Source organism: Epinephelus lanceolatus, chromosome 7 (genome assembly GCF_041903045.1).
Source record: "Epinephelus lanceolatus isolate andai-2023 chromosome 7, ASM4190304v1, whole genome shotgun sequence".
Classification (NCBI taxonomy): domain Eukaryota; kingdom Metazoa; phylum Chordata; class Actinopteri; order Perciformes; family Serranidae; genus Epinephelus; species Epinephelus lanceolatus.
The window spans coordinates 21,217,959-21,234,502 of NC_135740.1; positions in this window are offsets into that span (position 1 = coordinate 21,217,959).

The window sequence follows — 16,544 nt, forward strand, 5'->3', positions numbered from 1 at the left end:
GGCCTTTACGCCAACAGGTTTAGCTGCTCAGGAAACTCACAGACCAATTGCATGCATTGTAAATTGTTTCACATGATGCTCCTCAGCCAGTCAAATCTCTGCATTCTGTGAGTGAGTCAGTGACCCCTTTTTTTAATTCAGGATCAGGAAGTGAGACTCACACACGGGAGCCAGACGCCACAAAAGCCGGAGAATTAAGTGAGTGGCAGGAAACAATTTTCCAAAAAGAAAAGTAGTCACTTAGAGCTTTTAATCAAGAAGGGACAGGCTCTAACATGTTCATTCTTCCCACAGGCAGTTCAAACTCCCCCAGACTCTTGACGGGCTTCATGGTGACCTGAGAGGAATACGGTGAAGCTGCAGGCAGCTACTGTTGCCCAGAAATCACTTTAAGCTGTTCTCTGAAAAGATGTACTACAGCACTGTTGACTTCTTCAGCTCTCTGATGGGTGTCATTGAACTGTTGTTGACAGGGGGAAATGTGCAAACCCTTTATCATAGCACTCTGTGCACTCCTGCGCCCTTTGAGTCTTGTTCCCAGTTTACAGAAACAGTTTGTCCTGCATGTACACATTGTGTGTTGCTGTTGATTGGTGCTTAATTAAATGTATTTAAATACGCATCTGTTTGTCTACCTACTTGTGTTTACATGATAATTATTTCAATATTTTTACCTATCTTCATTCAGCTGTATGGCTATTTCTGTCTTCCTGAAAACTGATCTTGGAATAAATACAGTGAGAGCCATTAAAAACCAGAGACAAATTCCTTGTATACGTACACAGAGGTGGCCAGTTAAGCTGATTCTGGTTCTAAGTAGGTGGTGCATGTCAGTTCAGGGTGTGCAATCAGGAGAGAAGCAGAGTAGACTTAAAACTGTTGGTCACAGTTAAGAGGTTGAGAAACTTCTGGGTGCCACCAAGAGTAGGAAGAAGGTGAACCACCAGACTTCCTCTGTGCCATGGAGACTTGGATGAACATACTGTATTTGAAAGTGTTTTTGAAATAATGGAGCACAGACAAATATCCTTTACAGTTGAAACCTTAATTTACAATATGGTTTAGGGACACAAGCTTTGTCAGGTGCTCATGTGTCTTTATTTGGCCTGGAGATGTGATACAATTCTTGTCCTGATTCAAGAGGGAAAGCTGCTCTCGTTTTCCAGACCTTTGCCATAGCGAGGATCCCTGTGCCTCAGGCTTCCTCGTCTGCCTTCTCCCCTGGCCTGAGGAAGCTGATTAAGCGAGGGCCTTTGGCTCGGAGCTTGGTGTTCTTTGGCTGCCTCTCTTTCTGCCATCCCTCCATTGGCTGGTCCAGGACCTGATCAGGCAGCCATCTAAATCTCCCGTCTGTCAGGCTTGTTTGGCAATAAACCAAGGCTCTACTACAGCCCGAACATATCAAGGATGCCACAAACAGTTTGCAGGGGGTAACATCAGTCTATTTTATTGTTAAACAAAAGCACAAAATAAGACTTACAACTTAAGGAAGGAAACAAAAAGGGGTTGGAGATCCCAGCCAAAAGAAACAAAAGATGGGGAATCGCCGGGCCAGCCACACACTGGGCCGTCGCACCCAGCTCATCCCCCTAAACCTCCCAAACTGAAGCTAAACTAACAAAACAAAATCCGAAAAATGAGACTACCAGAAACCTCCAACCCAAACTAAAATAACAAATCCAATTAACAAAACCCAGCTCAGCTCCTTGAACCGTGTTGTCAACTGATCACAGCCGGACAGACCTGGTAAACCCAAATGTGTATTGAGGGTGAAATGGAAACGTCTGGCTGAGGCCCCTGTCCGTGAGGTCTTCAACTCCCACCTCCGGAAGAATTTCTTGTGCATGCCGGGGGAGGTTGGGGACATGGAATCCGACTGGTCTGTGTTCAAAGCCTCCATTGTGGAGGCGGCTGCTAGGAACTGCGGTCAGAAGCTTGTTGGTGCCTGTCGTGGCGGCAACCTTAGAACCCGCTGGTGGACATCAGCGGTGAGGGAGCCGTCAGGCTGAAGAGGGAGACCTTTCGGTGTCTGGCTGGCCCAGGGGTCTCCTGAAGCAGCAGACAGGTACCGGATGGCCAGAGGGGCTGCAGCTGTGGCGGTCACTGAAGCAAAAACCCAGGTGTAGGAGGAGTTCGAAGAGGCTATGGAGAAGGACTTTTGGTTGGCCTCAAGACACTTTTGGCACACTGTTAGACGCCTCAGGAAGGGAAGGCAGGGATTGTCTCAGGCTGTGCTCAGCAGAGAAGGAGAACTGCTGACCCCAATTGGGGACATCGTCCAGCGGTGGAAGGAGCACTTTGAGGAACTCCTGAACCGGGCCGTCACGTCCACTGTGGAGAAAATGGATGGATGGATGGATGGATGGATGGATGGATGGATGGATGGATGGATGGACAGTCTCTGCTGATGACAAGAGAGCCTCAGGTACCAGCAGTGTCCACCAAGGTCTGGGAAAGACTCCATGATGGTAGTCGCAGGTCTTGCACTTCCCTGAAAGGCCACTCTTCTCCAGGGCTCGTAGCTGCCTCTCTGCGTGGTTAAACATCTCCATCACACTTGTCATTCAGTTGGGCTCTATACCACCTCCCCAGTCTCTTTACAGGCTGTTTGGTGACCTGCGAGGAATGCGGTGAAGCTGCAGTGGGCTGCTGTTCCCCAGAAATGACTTTAATTGTTCTCTGAAATGATGAACTACAGCACAGTTGAATTCTTCAGTGATGTATTCTCTGATGGGTGTCATCGAACTCTTGTCGACCATTTCTTTCCACTGCTCCTTTAATTTTTCACAAACTTTGTGCTGTACTGCTGGCAGAAAAGTCAAAGAATCAATCGTCTGCTTTCCCCGGTCCAAATGATCGCCACGCAGACCAAATGAAGTTTCTGCCAGGTTCACAAGTTTTTTTCGAGCAGATGTAATGCCCCTGCGGAGTGTGTTCTTATCCGTGTCTTTAACATGTGACAGAGTGTTGCTGATATCACTCTTGTTGAAAATGTCCCTCAGATTCTTAGGATCCGGTGTGAAAGGGACGTCCTCGCATTTCACAATATGTGAATAAAAAGGACTGTCGGGACATGAGATGGTAGAATAGTTGAGATATTTAAAATAATTTGGACCACTTAGTCCCCAAAACTTTGTAAATGCCACATCAGTACAAACGTCATAATGCTGACGCCATTCATGGGCTTTGTGTAAAAGCTGAAACATACAAGGGACAATTTGGTCTCCCCTTTTTAAACACGGGCTATTAAGTGTATAAATCAAAATGTGTTTCACCATGGTCCCATTGTGCTGTAGATAATCATCCAGTTGCTTGATTACAATCTCTTCACTGTGTGTTGCTGCTCTGATGGTCGGTCTGCTTTGGTCTGCTTTGGTGCGCAGGGCACCAGACTCTTTCTTCTGGTTCTGAAATTCTGGATGAACTGCCGCAAAATCCTTTTTGCTGTTGTCCTTCAAGAGGACCATGGCATATGCAAATTGTTTGTCTCTTTCAGGTTCTCTTCTCTTGAAATCTTTGATATGCCATTGCCGTACTGTATCAGAACACACAGCATCATTACCATCTTGCTCTCCCTTAGATGGAAGCAGTGCCATCAAGCGATTGTACATTTCTGTTTTGTCACAGCAGTTTGTCGTTTCTTCCCAACTGTCAGTTAACAACTGAATCCTCTTGGTCACATCTGAACAATCCAGATTTGCTGTGAAATTGGCACAAGAGTTTGCAATTTTTGAATGTCCAACCTCTTCCAAGCCTCGATTTTCTCCAGGATTCATGTCTTGTTTTTTTATACGTTGGTCCAGCTGTAAACTTTGACTTCCCTTCATTTGTTGTATCACTGTATGATTTACTCTCATTGTTAATATCTTGAATCTTGACATTCATTTCAGAGATGAAACAAGTTATCTTCGGGTGGCTCAGTCTGTTGGTGTGACCACACGCTGTATTTTATGAGTGTGTAACTTTGCTGATCTACTGAACTCTGATCACAGCACCTTAGTGGAGTTGTCATGGTCCAGGCTGGAGGGAATGTCCTTGCCGTCGCTGATTTTCCATGCCAAGGCTTCTGCTGTTGATAAGGGCACTTCACAGTTTAATAGTTGTGTTTTTACAAATGGAGACAGTAATTTGAGGGTCAGCAATGTATTGATGGGGTGAAGAATTCTGAGGTAGATAGAGATGAAGGGTTGTTGGGGAAGATTTACAGTTAAGTATATAGACTTTCTTGTTATCTTCAAGAAGTGACTGTGTTTTGTACATATCGGTGGTTAGACGGCACTTTTCCGGCAGCCAGGCTGGAACTCTCAACCCTCTTATTGCAAGGCGGAACTAGGAGTGCTGGCCAGTTGCGCAATCATTTCTACGCCTTAAATACCTTCCACTCAACTCTGTTGGATGTTGGATTACAGTGAGCCGGTTGTTTCCCAGAATGTTGAAAAATCTTTACATCTACATCAGAAGTCACTCATAGGTGGACCACGGTCCAGGTCGGACATAGACGCCGTCCAATCCGGACCCCAATCTATAACCAATAAATGATTGAGTATTGCTAAACTTTGATGAAGCATTATTATTTTAACTGCCGCAGCCTTTCTGGCCTTTACGCCAACAGGTTTAGCTGCTCAGGAAACTCACAGACCAATTGCATGCATTGTAAATTGTTTCACATGATGCTCCTCAGCCAGTCAAATCTCTGCATTCTGTGAGTGAGTCAGTGACCCCTTTTTTTAATTCAGGATCAGGAAGTGAGACTCACACACGGGAGCCAGACACCACAAAAGCCGGAGAATTAAGTGAGTGGCAGGAAACAATTTTCCAAAAAGAAAAGTAGTCACTTAGAGCTTTTAATCAAGAAGGGACAGGCTCTAACATGTTCATTCTTCCCACAGGCAGTTCAAACTCCCCCAGACTCTTGACGGGCTTCATGGTGACCTGAGAGGAATACGGTGAAGCTGCAGGCAGCTACTGTTGCCCAGAAATCACTTTAAGCTGTTCTCTGAAAAGATGTACTACAGCACTGTTGACTTCTTCAGCTCTCTGATGGGTGTCATTGAACTGTTGTTGACAGGGGGAAATGTGCAAACCCTTTATCATAGCACTCTGTGCACTCCTGCGCCCTTTGAGTCTTGTTCCCAGTTTACAGAAACAGTTTGTCCTGCATGTACACATTGTGTGTTGCTGTTGATTGGTGCTTAATTAAATGTATTTAAATACGCATCTGTTTGTCTACCTACTTGTGTTTACATGATAATTATTTCAATATTTTTACCTATCTTCATTCAGCTGTATGGCTATTTCTGTCTTCCTGAAAACTGATCTTGGAATAAATACAGTGAGAGCCATTAAAAACCAGAGACAAATTCCTTGTATACGTACACAGAGGTGGCCAGTTAAGCTGATTCTGGTTCTAAGTAGGTGGTGCATGTCAGTTCAGGGTGTGCAATCAGGAGAGAAGCAGAGTAGACTTAAAACTGTTGGTCACAGTTAAGAGGTTGAGAAACTTCTGGGTGCCACCAAGAGTAGGAAGAAGGTGAACCACCAGACTTCCTCTGTGCCATGGAGACTTGGATGAACATACTGTATTTGAAAGTGTTTTTGAAATAATGGAGCACAGACAAATATCCTTTACAGTTGAAACCTTAATTTACAATATGGTTTAGGGACACAAGCTTTGTCAGGTGCTCATGTGTCTTTATTTGGCCTGGAGATGTGATACAATTCTTGTCCTGATTCAAGAGGGAAAGCTGCTCTCGTTTTCCAGACCTTTGCCATAGCGAGGATCCCTGTGCCTCAGGCTTCCTCGTCTGCCTTCTCCCCTGGCCTGAGGAAGCTGATTAAGCGAGGGCCTTTGGCTCGGAGCTTGGTGTTCTTTGGCTGCCTCTCTTTCTGCCATCCCTCCATTGGCTGGTCCAGGACCTGATCAGGCAGCCATCTAAATCTCCCATCTGTCAGGCTTGTTTGGCAATAAACCAAGGCTCTACTACAGCCCGAACATATCAAGGATGCCACAAACAGTTTGCAGGGGGTAACATCAGTCTATTTTATTGTTAAACAAAAGCACAAAATAAGACTTACAACTTAAGGAAGGAAACAAAAAGGGGTTGGAGATCCCAGCCAAAAGAAACAAAAGATGGGGAATCGCCGGGCCAGCCACACACTGGGCCGTCGCACCCAGCTCATCCCCCTAAACCTCCCAAACTGAAGCTAAACTAACAAAACAAAATCCGAAAAATGAGACTACCAGAAACCTCCAACCCAAACTAAAATAACAAATCCAATTAACAAAACCCAGCTCAGCTCCTTGAACCGTGTTGTCAACTGATCACAGCCGGACAGACCTGGTAAACCCAAATGTGTATTGAGGGTGAAATGGAAACGTCTGGCTGAGGCCCCTGTCCGTGAGGTCTTCAACTCCCACCTCCGGAAGAATTTCTTGTGCATGCCGGGGGAGGTTGGGGACATGGAATCCGACTGGTCTGTGTTCAAAGCCTCCATTGTGGAGGCGGCTGCTAGGAACTGCGGTCAGAAGCTTGTTGGTGCCTGTCGTGGCGGCAACCTTAGAACCCGCTGGTGGACATCAGCGGTGAGGGAGCCGTCAGGCTGAAGAGGGAGACCTTTCGGTGTCTGGCTGGCCCAGGGGTCTCCTGAAGCAGCAGACAGGTACCGGATGGCCAGAGGGGCTGCAGCTGTGGCGGTCACTGAAGCAAAAACCCAGGTGTAGGAGGAGTTCGAAGAGGCTATGGAGAAGGACTTTTGGTTGGCCTCAAGACAGTTTTGGCACACTGTTAGACGCCTCAGGAAGGGAAGGCAGGGATTGTCTCAGGCTGTGCTCAGCAGAGAAGGAGAACTGCTGACCCCAATTGGGGACATCGTCCAGCGGTGGAAGGAGCACTTTGAGGAACTCCTGAACCGGGCCGTCACGTCCACTGTGGAGAAAATGGATGGATGGATGGATGGATGGATGGATGGATGGATGGATGGATGGATGGACAGTCTCTGCTGATGACAAGAGAGCCTCAGGTACCAGCAGTGTCCACCAAGGTCTGGGAAAGACTCCATGATGGTAGTCGCAGGTCTTGCACTTCCCTGAAAGGCCACTCTTCTCCAGGGCTCGTAGCTGCCTCTCTGCGTGGTTAAACATCTCCATCACACTTGTCATTCAGTTGGGCTCTATACCACCTCCCCAGTCTCTTTACAGGCTGTTTGGTGACCTGCGAGGAATGCGGTGAAGCTGCAGTGGGCTGCTGTTCCCCAGAAATGACTTTAATTGTTCTCTGAAATGATGAACTACAGCACAGTTGAATTCTTCAGTGATGTATTCTCTGATGGGTGTCATCGAACTCTTGTCGACCATTTCTTTCCACTGCTCCTTTAATTTTTCACAAACTTTGTGCTGTACTGCTGGCAGAAAAGTCAAAGAATCAATCGTCTGCTTTCCCCGGTCCAAATGATCGCCACGCAGACCAAATGAAGTTTCTGCCAGGTTCACAAGTTTTTTTCGAGCAGATGTAATGCCCCTGCGGAGTGTGTTCTTATCCGTGTCTTTAACATGTGACAGAGTGTTGCTGATATCACTCTTGTTGAAAATGTCCCTCAGATTCTTAGGATCCGGTGTGAAAGGGACGTCCTCGCATTTCACAATATGTGAATAAAAAGGACTGTCGGGACATGAGATGGTAGAATAGTTGAGATATTTAAAATAATTTGGACCACTTAGTCCCCAAAACTTTGTAAATGCCACATCAGTACAAACGTCATAATGCTGACGCCATTCATGGGCTTTGTGTAAAAGCTGAAACATACAAGGGACAATTTGGTCTCCCCTTTTTAAACACGGGCTATTAAGTGTATAAATCAAAATGTGTTTCACCATGGTCCCATTGTGCTGTAGATAATCATCCAGTTGCTTGATTACAATCTCTTCACTGTGTGTTGCTGCTCTGATGGTCGGTCTGCTTTGGTCTGCTTTGGTGCGCAGGGCACCAGACTCTTTCTTCTGGTTCTGAAATTCTGGATGAACTGCCGCAAAATCCTTTTTGCTGTTGTCCTTCAAGAGGACCATGGCATATGCAAATTGTTTGTCTCTTTCAGGTTCTCTTCTCTTGAAATCTTTGATATGCCATTGCCGTACTGTATCAGAACACACAGCATCATTACCATCTTGCTCTCCCTTAGATGGAAGCAGTGCCATCAAGCGATTGTACATTTCTGTTTTGTCACAGCAGTTTGTCGTTTCTTCCCAACTGTCAGTTAACAACTGAATCCTCTTGGTCACATCTGAACAATCCAGATTTGCTGTGAAATTGGCACAAGAGTTTGCAATTTTTGAATGTCCAACCTCTTCCAAGCCTCGATTTTCTCCAGGATTCATGTCTTGTTTTTTTATACGTTGGTCCAGCTGTAAACTTTGACTTCCCTTCATTTGTTGTATCACTGTATGATTTACTCTCATTGTTAATATCTTGAATCTTGACATTCATTTCAGAGATGAAACAAGTTATCTTCGGGTGGCTCAGTCTGTTGGTGTGACCACACGCTGTATTTTATGAGTGTGTAACTTTGCTGATCTACTGAACTCTGATCACAGCACCTTAGTGGAGTTGTCATGGTCCAGGCTGGAGGGAATGTCCTTGCCGTCGCTGATTTTCCATGCCAAGGCTTCTGCTGTTGATAAGGGCACTTCACAGTTTAATAGTTGTGTTTTTACAAATGGAGACAGTAATTTGAGGGTCAGCAATGTATTGATGGGGTGAAGAATTCTGAGGTAGATAGAGATGAAGGGTTGTTGGGGAAGATTTACAGTTAAGTATATAGACTTTCTTGTTATCTTCAACAAGTGACTGTGTTTTGTACATATCGGTGGTTAGACGGCACTTTTCCGGCAGCCAGGCTGGAACTCTCAACCCTCTTATTGCAAGGCGGAACTAGGAGTGCTGGCCAGTTGCGCAATCATTTCTACGCCTTAAATACCTTCCACTCAACTCTGTTGGATGTTGGATTACAGTGAGCCGGTTGTTTCCCAGAATGTTGAAAAATCTTTACATCTACATCAGAAGTCACTCATAGGTGGACCACGGTCCAGGTCGGACATAGACGCCGTCCAATCCGGACCCCAATCTATAACCAGTAAATGATTGAGTATTGCTAAACTTTGATGAAGCATTATTATTTTAACTGCCGCAGCCTTTCTGGCCTTTACGCCAACAGGTTTAGCTGCTCAGGAAACTCACAGACCAATTGCATGCATTGTAAATTGTTTCACATGATGCTCCTCAGCCAGTCAAATCTCTGCATTCTGTGAGTGAGTCAGTGACCCCTTTTTTTAATTCAGGATCAGGAAGTGAGACTCACACACGGGAGCCAGACGCCACAAAAGCCGGAGAATTAAGTGAGTGGCAGGAAACAATTTTCCAAAAAGAAAAGTAGTCACTTAGAGCTTTTAATCAAGAAGGGACAGGCTCTAACATGTTCATTCTTCCCACAGGCAGTTCAAACTCCCCCAGACTCTTGACGGGCTTCATGGTGACCTGAGAGGAATACGGTGAAGCTGCAGGCAGCTACTGTTGCCCAGAAATCACTTTAAGCTGTTCTCTGAAAAGATGTACTACAGCACTGTTGACTTCTTCAGCTCTCTGATGGGTGTCATTGAACTGTTGTTGACAGGGGGAAATGTGCAAACCCTTTATCATAGCACTCTGTGCACTCCTGCGCCCTTTGAGTCTTGTTCCCAGTTTACAGAAACAGTTTGTCCTGCATGTACACATTGTGTGTTGCTGTTGATTGGTGCTTAATTAAATGTATTTAAATACGCATCTGTTTGTCTACCTACTTGTGTTTACATGATAATTATTTCAATATTTTTACCTATCTTCATTCAGCTGTATGGCTATTTCTGTCTTCCTGAAAACTGATCTTGGAATAAATACAGTGAGAGCCATTAAAAACCAGAGACAAATTCCTTGTATACGTACACAGAGGTGGCCAGTTAAGCTGATTCTGGTTCTAAGTAGGTGGTGCATGTCAGTTCAGGGTGTGCAATCAGGAGAGAAGCAGAGTAGACTTAAAACTGTTGGTCACAGTTAAGAGGTTGAGAAACTTCTGGGTGCCACCAAGAGTAGGAAGAAGGTGAACCACCAGACTTCCTCTGTGCCATGGAGACTTGGATGAACATACTGTATTTGAAAGTGTTTTTGAAATAATGGAGCACAGACAAATATCCTTTACAGTTGAAACCTTAATTTACAATATGGTTTAGGGACACAAGCTTTGTCAGGTGCTCATGTGTCTTTATTTGGCCTGGAGATGTGATACAATTCTTGTCCTGATTCAAGAGGGAAAGCTGCTCTCGTTTTCCAGACCTTTGCCATAGCGAGGATCCCTGTGCCTCAGGCTTCCTCGTCTGCCTTCTCCCCTGGCCTGAGGAAGCTGATTAAGCGAGGGCCTTTGGCTCGGAGCTTGGTGTTCTTTGGCTGCCTCTCTTTCTGCCATCCCTCCATTGGCTGGTCCAGGACCTGATCAGGCAGCCATCTAAATCTCCCGTCTGTCAGGCTTGTTTGGCAATAAACCAAGGCTCTACTACAGCCCGAACATATCAAGGATGCCACAAACAGTTTGCAGGGGGTAACATCAGTCTATTTTATTGTTAAACAAAAGCACAAAATAAGACTTACAACTTAAGGAAGGAAACAAAAAGGGGTTGGAGATCCCAGCCAAAAGAAACAAAAGATGGGGAATCGCCGGGCCAGCCACACACTGGGCCGTCGCACCCAGCTCATCCCCCTAAACCTCCCAAACTGAAGCTAAACTAACAAAACAAAATCCGAAAAATGAGACTACCAGAAACCTCCAACCCAAACTAAAATAACAAATCCAATTAACAAAACCCAGCTCAGCTCCTTGAACCGTGTTGTCAACTGATCACAGCCGGACAGACCTGGTAAACCCAAATGTGTATTGAGGGTGAAATGGAAACGTCTGGCTGAGGCCCCTGTCCGTGAGGTCTTCAACTCCCACCTCCGGAAGAATTTCTTGTGCATGCCGGGGGAGGTTGGGGACATGGAATCCGACTGGTCTGTGTTCAAAGCCTCCATTGTGGAGGCGGCTGCTAGGAACTGCGGTCAGAAGCTTGTTGGTGCCTGTCGTGGCGGCAACCTTAGAACCCGCTGGTGGACATCAGCGGTGAGGGAGCCGTCAGGCTGAAGAGGGAGACCTTTCGGTGTCTGGCTGGCCCAGGGGTCTCCTGAAGCAGCAGACAGGTACCGGATGGCCAGAGGGGCTGCAGCTGTGGCGGTCACTGAAGCAAAAACCCAGGTGTAGGAGGAGTTCGAAGAGGCTATGGAGAAGGACTTTTGGTTGGCCTCAAGACACTTTTGGCACACTGTTAGACGCCTCAGGAAGGGAAGGCAGGGATTGTCTCAGGCTGTGCTCAGCAGAGAAGGAGAACTGCTGACCCCAATTGGGGACATCGTCCAGCGGTGGAAGGAGCACTTTGAGGAACTCCTGAACCGGGCCGTCACGTCCACTGTGGAGAAAATGGATGGATGGATGGATGGATGGATGGATGGATGGATGGATGGATGGATGGACAGTCTCTGCTGATGACAAGAGAGCCTCAGGTACCAGCAGTGTCCACCAAGGTCTGGGAAAGACTCCATGATGGTAGTCGCAGGTCTTGCACTTCCCTGAAAGGCCACTCTTCTCCAGGGCTCGTAGCTGCCTCTCTGCGTGGTTAAACATCTCCATCACACTTGTCATTCAGTTGGGCTCTATACCACCTCCCCAGTCTCTTTACAGGCTGTTTGGTGACCTGCGAGGAATGCGGTGAAGCTGCAGTGGGCTGCTGTTCCCCAGAAATGACTTTAATTGTTCTCTGAAATGATGAACTACAGCACAGTTGAATTCTTCAGTGATGTATTCTCTGATGGGTGTCATCGAACTCTTGTCGACCATTTCTTTCCACTGCTCCTTTAATTTTTCACAAACTTTGTGCTGTACTGCTGGCAGAAAAGTCAAAGAATCAATCGTCTGCTTTCCCCGGTCCAAATGATCGCCACGCAGACCAAATGAAGTTTCTGCCAGGTTCACAAGTTTTTTTCGAGCAGATGTAATGCCCCTGCGGAGTGTGTTCTTATCCGTGTCTTTAACATGTGACAGAGTGTTGCTGATATCACTCTTGTTGAAAATGTCCCTCAGATTCTTAGGATCCGGTGTGAAAGGGACGTCCTCGCATTTCACAATATGTGAATAAAAAGGACTGTCGGGACATGAGATGGTAGAATAGTTGAGATATTTAAAATAATTTGGACCACTTAGTCCCCAAAACTTTGTAAATGCCACATCAGTACAAACGTCATAATGCTGACGCCATTCATGGGCTTTGTGTAAAAGCTGAAACATACAAGGGACAATTTGGTCTCCCCTTTTTAAACACGGGCTATTAAGTGTATAAATCAAAATGTGTTTCACCATGGTCCCATTGTGCTGTAGATAATCATCCAGTTGCTTGATTACAATCTCTTCACTGTGTGTTGCTGCTCTGATGGTCGGTCTGCTTTGGTCTGCTTTGGTGCGCAGGGCACCAGACTCTTTCTTCTGGTTCTGAAATTCTGGATGAACTGCCGCAAAATCCTTTTTGCTGTTGTCCTTCAAGAGGACCATGGCATATGCAAATTGTTTGTCTCTTTCAGGTTCTCTTCTCTTGAAATCTTTGATATGCCATTGCCGTACTGTATCAGAACACACAGCATCATTACCATCTTGCTCTCCCTTAGATGGAAGCAGTGCCATCAAGCGATTGTACATTTCTGTTTTGTCACAGCAGTTTGTCGTTTCTTCCCAACTGTCAGTTAACAACTGAATCCTCTTGGTCACATCTGAACAATCCAGATTTGCTGTGAAATTGGCACAAGAGTTTGCAATTTTTGAATGTCCAACCTCTTCCAAGCCTCGATTTTCTCCAGGATTCATGTCTTGTTTTTTTATACGTTGGTCCAGCTGTAAACTTTGACTTCCCTTCATTTGTTGTATCACTGTATGATTTACTCTCATTGTTAATATCTTGAATCTTGACATTCATTTCAGAGATGAAACAAGTTATCTTCGGGTGGCTCAGTCTGTTGGTGTGACCACACGCTGTATTTTATGAGTGTGTAACTTTGCTGATCTACTGAACTCTGATCACAGCACCTTAGTGGAGTTGTCATGGTCCAGGCTGGAGGGAATGTCCTTGCCGTCGCTGATTTTCCATGCCAAGGCTTCTGCTGTTGATAAGGGCACTTCACAGTTTAATAGTTGTGTTTTTACAAATGGAGACAGTAATTTGAGGGTCAGCAATGTATTGATGGGGTGAAGAATTCTGAGGTAGATAGAGATGAAGGGTTGTTGGGGAAGATTTACAGTTAAGTATATAGACTTTCTTGTTATCTTCAACAAGTGACTGTGTTTTGTACATATCGGTGGTTAGACGGCACTTTTCCGGCAGCCAGGCTGGAACTCTCAACCCTCTTATTGCAAGGCGGAACTAGGAGTGCTGGCCAGTTGCGCAATCATTTCTACGCCTTAAATACCTTCCACTCAACTCTGTTGGATGTTGGATTACAGTGAGCCGGTTGTTTCCCAGAATGTTGAAAAATCTTTACATCTACATCAGAAGTCACTCATAGGTGGACCACGGTCCAGGTCGGACATAGACGCCGTCCAATCCGGACCCCAATCTATAACCAATAAATGATTGAGTATTGCTAAACTTTGATGAAGCATTATTATTTTAACTGCCGCAGCCTTTCTGGCCTTTACGCCAACAGGTTTAGCTGCTCAGGAAACTCACAGACCAATTGCATGCATTGTAAATTGTTTCACATGATGCTCCTCAGCCAGTCAAATCTCTGCATTCTGTGAGTGAGTCAGTGACCCCTTTTTTTAATTCAGGATCAGGAAGTGAGACTCACACACGGGAGCCAGACGCCACAAAAGCCGGAGAATTAAGTGAGTGGCAGGAAACAATTTTCCAAAAAGAAAAGTAGTCACTTAGAGCTTTTAATCAAGAAGGGACAGGCTCTAACATGTTCATTCTTCCCACAGGCAGTTCAAACTCCCCCAGACTCTTGACGGGCTTCATGGTGACCTGAGAGGAATACGGTGAAGCTGCAGGCAGCTACTGTTGCCCAGAAATCACTTTAAGCTGTTCTCTGAAAAGATGTACTACAGCACTGTTGACTTCTTCAGCTCTCTGATGGGTGTCATTGAACTGTTGTTGACAGGGGGAAATGTGCAAACCCTTTATCATAGCACTCTGTGCACTCCTGCGCCCTTTGAGTCTTGTTCCCAGTTTACAGAAACAGTTTGTCCTGCATGTACACATTGTGTGTTGCTGTTGATTGGTGCTTAATTAAATGTATTTAAATACGCATCTGTTTGTCTACCTACTTGTGTTTACATGATAATTATTTCAATATTTTTACCTATCTTCATTCAGCTGTATGGCTATTTCTGTCTTCCTGAAAACTGATCTTGGAATAAATACAGTGAGAGCCATTAAAAACCAGAGACAAATTCCTTGTATACGTACACAGAGGTGGCCAGTTAAGCTGATTCTGGTTCTAAGTAGGTGGTGCATGTCAGTTCAGGGTGTGCAATCAGGAGAGAAGCAGAGTAGACTTAAAACTGTTGGTCACAGTTAAGAGGTTGAGAAACTTCTGGGTGCCACCAAGAGTAGGAAGAAGGTGAACCACCAGACTTCCTCTGTGCCATGGAGACTTGGATGAACATACTGTATTTGAAAGTGTTTTTGAAATAATGGAGCACAGACAAATATCCTTTACAGTTGAAACCTTAATTTACAATATGGTTTAGGGACACAAGCTTTGTCAGGTGCTCATGTGTCTTTATTTGGCCTGGAGATGTGATACAATTCTTGTCCTGATTCAAGAGGGAAAGCTGCTCTCGTTTTCCAGACCTTTGCCATAGCGAGGATCCCTGTGCCTCAGGCTTCCTCGTCTGCCTTCTCCCCTGGCCTGAGGAAGCTGATTAAGCGAGGGCCTTTGGCTCGGAGCTTGGTGTTCTTTGGCTGCCTCTCTTTCTGCCATCCCTCCATTGGCTGGTCCAGGACCTGATCAGGCAGCCATCTAAATCTCCCGTCTGTCAGGCTTGTTTGGCAATAAACCAAGGCTCTACTACAGCCCGAACATATCAAGGATGCCACAAACAGTTTGCAGGGGGTAACATCAGTCTATTTTATTGTTAAACAAAAGCACAAAATAAGACTTACAACTTAAGGAAGGAAACAAAAAGGGGTTGGAGATCCCAGCCAAAAGAAACAAAAGATGGGGAATCGCCGGGCCAGCCACACACTGGGCCGTCGCACCCAGCTCATCCCCCTAAACCTCCCAAACTGAAGCTAAACTAACAAAACAAAATCCGAAAAATGAGACTACCAGAAACCTCCAACCCAAACTAAAATAACAAATCCAATTAACAAAACCCAGCTCAGCTCCTTGAACCGTGTTGTCAACTGATCACAGCCGGACAGACCTGGTAAACCCAAATGTGTATTGAGGGTGAAATGGAAACGTCTGGCTGAGGCCCCTGTCCGTGAGGTCTTCAACTCCCACCTCCGGAAGAATTTCTTGTGCATGCCGGGGGAGGTTGGGGACATGGAATCCGACTGGTCTGTGTTCAAAGCCTCCATTGTGGAGGCGGCTGCTAGGAACTGCGGTCAGAAGCTTGTTGGTGCCTGTCGTGGCGGCAACCTTAGAACCCGCTGGTGGACATCAGCGGTGAGGGAGCCGTCAGGCTGAAGAGGGAGACCTTTCGGTGTCTGGCTGGCCCAGGGGTCTCCTGAAGCAGCAGACAGGTACCGGATGGCCAGAGGGGCTGCAGCTGTGGCGGTCACTGAAGCAAAAACCCAGGTGTAGGAGGAGTTCGAAGAGGCTATGGAGAAGGACTTTTGGTTGGCCTCAAGACACTTTTGGCACACTGTTAGACGCCTCAGGAAGGGAAGGCAGGGATTGTCTCAGGCTGTGCTCAGCAGAGAAGGAGAACTGCTGACCCCAATTGGGGACATCGTCCAGCGGTGGAAGGAGCACTTTGAGGAACTCCTGAACCGGGCCGTCACGTCCACTGTGGAGAAAATGGATGGATGGATGGATGGATGGATGGATGGATGGATGGATGGATGGATGGACAGTCTCTGCTGATGACAAGAGAGCCTCAGGTACCAGCAGTGTCCACCAAGGTCTGGGAAAGACTCCATGATGGTAGTCGCAGGTCTTGCACTTCCCTGAAAGGCCACTCTTCTCCAGGGCTCGTAGCTGCCTCTCTGCGTGGTTAAACATCTCCATCACACTTGTCATTCAGTTGGGCTCTATACCACCTCCCCAGTCTCTTTACAGGCTGTTTGGTGACCTGCGAGGAATGCGGTGAAGCTGCAGTGGGCTGCTGTTCCCCAGAAATGACTTTAATTGTTCTCTGAAATGATGAACTACAGCACAGTTGAATTCTTCAGTGATGTATTCTCTGATGGGTGTCATCGAACTCTTGTCGACCAT